A 7,051-nucleotide genomic window follows, 5' to 3' on the forward strand; every position below is an offset into this window, starting at 1 on the left:
ACTAGCAAGAAGGATAAATTTCTTTTTTCCATCTAATCGAAAAAGTATGAACTCAGACATTGCTTTGCTGCAGAGGGAGTAAGAAACACCTTGGAAAGGGTCACATGACACTTCCAGGTCACCAAAGAAGATGGCATTTTAAAATTTGCAAGATGAAGTCCTGATCATCTAAACAGGTTCATTTCCTAAAGGGGAGAAAAAGAGCATCGATACAGTTTTTCAGAAGATAAAACAATAGGGCATGTTTTCAAGAGTAAGCAAATTAAAATAAGACTCTTCTGTGATTTTTTTTTTTTTGCTGCTGCTTTCCCTTTGCCTTTTTAGTTGAATTAGCCCATAAAAGTTAAGACTAAACAAGGTGTTGGAAAGGAGATGGAGTTTCTTTTTTGTTTGTTTGTTTGTTTAGTTGGAGTCTCACTCTGTCGCCCAGGCTGGAGTGCAGTGGTGTGCTCACTGCCACTGCAGCCTCGACCTGCGGAACCTAGGTGATCCTTCCATCTCAGCCTTCCAAGTAGCTGTAACTACAGGCATGCACTACCATGCCCGGCTTGTTTTTTTATTTATTGTAGAGACGAGGTCTCACCAAGTTGCCCGGGCTAGTCTCAAACCCCTGGGCTTAGGCAATCCTCTCACCTTGGCCTCACAAAATGCTGGGATTACAGGCTGAGCCACCAAGCCCAGCCAAGATGGAGTTTCTGTTTGTTACTTACAGGTGTTGGCATGCCGAGGCTCACAGAAGGTTGTCTTCAGATCACATCCTTGGTGTTGTAAATTGTATGCATGCTGCTATTTCCCCAGGCAATGGGAGGGAGAGCTCATCATGAAGTCCAGCATCAGGCACAGCGTAGTCACTCAATAGGTGTTGGAAGAAAGTAAGGAATGCAGGAAGAGTGCAAACGAGCACGGGCAAGGAAGGTTACTCTTTGACTCACTGGATTTTAAATTACAGGGGGAGGCTGGGCTTAGTGGCTCAGCCTGTAATCCCGCACTTTGGGAGGCCGAGGTGAGTGGATGGCCTGAGCCCGCGGGTTCGAGACCCGCCTGGGCAACTTGGTGAGACCTCATCTCCACAATAAGTCAAAAATCAGCCGGGCGTGGTAGTGCGCGCCTGTAGTTCCAGCGACTTGGAAGGCTGAGGCGGAAGCTGCGGTGGCTGGGAGCGGCCACTGCACTCCAGTCTGGGTGACAGAGTGAGACTCTGACTCAAAAAAATAAACAAATGAATATTTACAGGTGGATAACACATCTTACTCGGGTATGACTTTTCTGACTAGCGACCATGTGGAGAGATCTAGAAAGAGACTCAGGGATTAGAGTCAGAAACTATGGAGAAATCATCTTCTGATTAGTGGGAGAATATAGGTGGGTTCCCCGGCCCCCGCCAGGTCTAGAGCAGAGCAGGTTCTGAAAGTCTTTTATTTATTAATGATTCATTTAAAGAAATGACTTTTCAAAGGCTAACAGTTTTGAAGGAAAGACATGGAATAATAGAAATATACAAACCACTTCTAATCCAACGATCTTATTTTACAGATGAAGACACTGAAGACTAGAAAAGTCTTCTGTTTATAGCTTCTGTTTCTGGTCAAAATGATGTAGCAAAGATCATGTTTACCACTCCACTTAAACTGGACACAAAAAAGATATATATATATATGTGTGTGTGTGTGATTTGCAGACATTTGACATTAGACAACACAGAGCAGTGATCCACAAGATAGGGGAAACAAATAAGTTGAGTACTATGATTTCTCTAACTTCCTGTCTGGCAAGAGTTTCAGGGGTCTAGTGCAGAGAGGGAAATCCAAGCAGAACTTGGCAGTCTTCCTGAGATGAGGAAATTGATCTGGGAATCTGAGAGGATTGAGGCAGCTAGATCTCCAGGGCAGAGCATCAGAGAGAACTGCACAGAGCGTGTAGCAGCAGAGGTCTGAAGGGGGTTCCTTTCAGGTCTTCAGCTGGGTACTACTCAGTGAATGTGTGTGAGGTAACCACCCAGATCCACTGGAGGGGAACAGGTGATACTCCAGGTGTTCACACAGTGCTGCAAATATTTTATGATTCCATTCCCACCAGAGTAGAAAACCTCATAATTCATGAAGCAATAGGTAGAGTACTCAAAGTGTTGCCTCAGTAATGGAGAAAAATAGCCCTAAAATTAAGGTTTCCTGATTCTACCTAATCAAACTATTTCCAAATACCTTAACTGTATTTCAGAATAGTGTTCAAAATTATTCATAGACATACAAAAATATCTAGCACCTAATAAGGTCAAATTCATAATGTCTGCTGTCAAATAAAAAATGATCAGCTAGCCAGGCTCAGTGGCTCAGCCTGTAATAACAGCACTCTGGGAGGCTGAGGCGAGTGGGTTGCCTGAGCCCAGGGATTCGAGACCAGCCTGGGCAACATGGCGAGACCTGTCTCTACAATAAATCAAAAATTAGTTGGGTGTGGTAACGCACACCTGTTGTTCCGGCTACTCGGAAGGCTGAGGCGGAAGGATCGCCTAAGCCCAGCAGGTCGAGGCTGCAGTGGCCGGGAGCGGCCACTGCACTCCAGTCTGGGCGACAGAGTGAGACTCCGACTCAAAAAAAAAAAAAAAAAAAAAAAGATCAGTTATCAAAAACCAGAAAAACAGTACCCATGAAGAGGAAAAAAAAGCAATCAATAGAAAGAGATGTAAGAAGGACACAGATGATAGAGCTAACAGACAAGGGCAATGAAGACATTTGTAATCTACAAGTAAAAAATAGAACATGTTGAGTGGAAACATGGAAAATTTTAAAGGATCCAAACTGGACTTCTAATGATAAAAAAATACCATGTGTATGATGAAAAAAATGCACTGAATGGAATTAATGCCAGAGTAGACACTGTAGAGGAATGAAGTTGTAGCAATAGCAACAATCCAAAATGAAACAGAAAAGATCGAAACAAATAAAGATGGCATAGTGAGCTGCAAGAAAATGTCCAATAACCATACAGACGTATAATTAGAGACACTAAGGGCAGGGATCAAAAAAAATATATTTAAAGAAACATTAGCTCATCCTGAAGTGGATTAGGTGCCGGTGTAGCTGCTAGTGTTGAATTTAGAACCGTAGCTAGACATGGGACTGGAGGACGAACAAAGGATACTGACCGGGTCCAGAGACCCCAAGGAGGAGGAAGAGGAAGAGGAGGAATTAGTGGATCCCCTAATAACAGTGAGAGAGCAAAGCGAGCAGCTGGAGAAATGTGTAAAGGCCCGGGAGCGGCTAGAGCTCTGTGATGAGCATGTATCCTCTCGATCACATACAGAAGAGGACTGCACAGAGGAGCTCTTTGACTTCTTGCATGCAAAGGACCACTGCGTGGCCCACAAACTCTTTAACAGCTTGAAATAAATGTGCAGAGTTGTTTGCACCAGCCTTCATCACCTGGGCATCAGGATATTTCCTTATGGTTTTGAATATGCCATTTGTTTCTATTTGTGTAACTAAGTTCATATGAACCTTATGGATTTTGGCTTAGGCAAATAGCTTCTATGTAATTAGCAGTGATTCCATCTTAATAAAGTTCTGTGACCTAAAAAAAAAAAGAAACATTAGATAAACATTTTCCAAATTTGATAACATTGAAACCCCACAAGTTTCAAGGACTTCAAAGAACCCCAAGCACAAGAAACATATATAAAACTACACAAAAACATATTTTAATGAAATTGCTTAAAATCTATGATAAAGAGAAAATCTTTTTTTTTGAGTTAGAGTCTCACTCTGTCGCCCATACTGGAGTGCAGTGGCATGCTCCTGGCCACCGCAGTCTTGACCTGCTGGGCTCCGGTGATCCTTCCACCTCAGCCTTCCAAGTAACCAGAACTACAGGCGTGTGCTACCACGCCCAGCTAATTTTTGATTTATTGTAGAGATGAGGTCTTGCCAAGTTGCTCGGGTGGGTCTCGAACCCATGGGCTGAGGCAATCTGCTCGCCTCAGCCTCCCAAAATGCTGGATTACAGGCTGAGCCACCAAGCCCAGCCAAGAGAAAATCTTAAAAGTGGCAATAGAAAAAGGACACATGACCTACAAAGAAACAAATATAAACATGACCACAGATTTATTGTCAAAAACAATACAAGTCAAAAGACAATGGAAAAGCTGGGCAGAAGCACATGCCTATAGTCCCAGCTTCACAGGAGGCTGAGAATCACTTGAACCCAGGAGCTCAAGGCTGATGTGAGCTATGATCATGCCACTGCACTCCAGCCTTGACGACAGTGCAATACCCCATCTCTAAAACAAAACAAAAAGACAATGGAACAATACTTTTAAAGCACTGGGAGAAATAAAATAATCAACCTAAAAAATCTCTTAACATGAAAATTTCTTTCAAAAATAAAAGCAAATTGCACAACATTGAACTTGAACGTATTAAATGCCCCTGAATTGTTTGCTATAAAAATAGTTAATTTATGGTATGTGAGTTTTGCCTTAATTTTGAAAAAGTTAAGTAATAATTTTTCAGATATATGAAAACTAAAATAACACCGCACTTGCACCACAGATAATATTGAAGAAAGTCTTTCAGTCAAGATGGAACTAATACCGGTTGCAATTCTGAATCTTCACAAAAGAATGAGGAAGCCAGAAATGGTAAATATGTGTGGAAGGGGATAAAATATCTTTTTAGTCACTTTAAAAGACAACCAATTATTTAAATGGATATATAATAATGTATTTTGAGGTATATAACAAATGTAGAAGTACAATATATGGCAATAGCAGTACAAAGGCCAGGAGACGGGAATGAATGTATGCTATAATAAGGTTTTTATACTACGTGTAAAATGGTACAGTATTGCTTAAAAGTACATTGTGATAAGTTAAAAGTTTATACTATAAACGCTAAAGAAAGCGGGAGTAAAAACTCCTCAAACCAAGAGGCAGATGAAGAGGAAAAAGGTGGCTCAGCCTGCAATCCCGCGCTTTGGGAGGCTGAGGTGAGTGGATTGCCTGAACCCGCGGGTTTGAGACCCGTCTGGGCAACTTGGCGAGACCTCATCTCTACAATAAATCAAAAAATTAGCCGGGCGTGGTAGCGAGCACCTATAGTTCCAACTACTTGGAAGGCTGAGGCGGAAGGATCGCCGGAGCCCAGCAGGTCGTGGCTGCGGTGGCCGGCAGCGGCCACTGCACTCCAGTTTGGGTGACAGTGAGACTCCAACTCAAAAAAAAAAAAAAACACTAATAGTACATGGAGAAAATTAAGAGTGCAATGGTATATCAATAATCACATTAAATATAAATGGTCTGAGCATAGCAATTGAAAGGCAAAGGCTGTCAGAGAGAATAGAAATCAAGCAAGCACCAATTATATACTTTTTACAAGAATGTCTAATATGCATATATGACACTAATTTAAAGAAAGCTGGGTCGGGCTTGGTGGCTCAGCTTGTAATCCCAGCACTTTGGGAAGCCAAGGTGAGTGGATTGCCTGAGCCCGCAGGTTCAAGATCCATCCAGGCAACTTGGCGAGATCTCATCACTGCAATAAATCAAAAATTAGCTGGGCGTAGTAGCACACACCTGTAGTTCCAGCTACTTGGAAGACTGAGGTGGAAGGATCGCCAGAGCACAGCAGGTGGAGACTGTGGTGGCCAGGAGTGGCCAGTGCACTCCAGTCTAGGTGACAGAGTGAGACTCCGACTCAAAAAAAAGAAAAGAAAGAAAGAAAGCTGAAGCAGGTATATTATTATCAGATCAAGTAGATTGTAGAGTAAAGAATAGTACCAGGACATTTAATAATGACAGAGATATCAATTCCTCAGGAAAACATAACAATAATGCACCTACTAACAGAGTTTCAAAATAGATGACACAAAAATATACTACATGCAGGGAGAAATAGAGATATCCACAATTATAGTCTAGGCTTTCAACATTCCACTCTCGATAATTGAACAGGGCAAGGAAACAAACAATCACTAAATATACAGAAGACTTGAAAAACTGTATCAACCAACTTGACATTTATACCACACTCCACCCAACAACAGCAGAATACACATTCTTTACAAGTATATGCAGACATGTACTAGGATAGACCATATTCTGTGCCATAAGATAAGTCTTACTAAATTTAGAAGGATTTAAATTATACCAAGTATTCTTTGACTTTAATAAAATTGAATTAAAAATCCAGAAGTAAATTCACTTATATATAGTCAATTGATTTTTGACAAAAATGTCAAGGCCAGCCGGGCTCAGTGGCTCAGCCTGTAATCCCGCGCCTTTGGGAGGCTGAGGTGAGTGGATTGTCTGAGCCCGTGGGTTCGAGACCCGCCTGGGCAGCGAGACCTCGTCTCTACAATAAATCAAAAAATCAGCCAAGTGTGGTAGCGCATGCCTGTAATTCCTGCTACTTGGAAGGCTAAGGCGGAAGGATCGCCGGAACCCAGCAGGTCGAGGCTGTGGTGGCCGGGAGCGGCCACTGCCCTCCAGTCTGGGCGACAGAGTGAGACTCCAACTCAAAAAAAAAGGAGGGAAAGAAACAGAACTTCAGCCCTTATCTCACATCATATACAAAAATATAGAAACTAAAAGCATAAAACTTCTAGAAAACATAGAGGAAAATATTAGTGACCTTGCATTTAACAAAGATTTCTCAAATATGACACAAAAAAACATGAACTATAGAAGAAAATAATAACAAAGGCATGCATGAAACCTCTGTCAATCTTCTCATGCTTGGTGGTCTCTCTGAATCATGGTAGCCAGATGGCACTCAAGGGTGCCAGGCCACACTTGATTAATGGAACACCAGGGCTGTTCATTCCTCTCCCAAGGTCTATACAAAATCCTTCTTGCTTTCTCCACCTTTCCCTGTGAGTATCCTCATTGTTGTGCTTTAATTTACTTTATTTTTATTATAAAGTATAAGATATATACAAAAAGCTTAAAGAATACCTAAGAGCCCACGACCTAGCTTAACATCCCATTTTTTAAAAATTTTTTTATTTTTCTGAGTTGGAGTCTCACTCTGTCGCCCAGACTGGAGTGCAGTGGCCG

General features: G+C 41.9%; 1 pseudogene across 1 annotated transcript; it reads left to right on the forward strand.

Annotated features, from left to right (window-relative positions):
- The first annotated feature begins 3,054 nt into the window (after positions 1–3,054).
- Positions 3,055–3,578, forward strand: LOC103267596 (annotated as a pseudogene). The gene has a single exon (XR_504757.2). The product of XR_504757.2 is annotated as a cytochrome b-c1 complex subunit 6, mitochondrial pseudogene (transcript).
- Positions 3,579–7,051: the final 3,473 nt, after the last annotated feature.

This window comes from Carlito syrichta, unplaced genomic scaffold, assembly GCF_000164805.1.
Source record: "Carlito syrichta isolate Samal-C Ts95f unplaced genomic scaffold, Tarsius_syrichta-2.0.1 Scaffold308185, whole genome shotgun sequence".
In the NCBI taxonomy this organism is placed as follows: domain Eukaryota; kingdom Metazoa; phylum Chordata; class Mammalia; order Primates; family Tarsiidae; genus Carlito; species Carlito syrichta.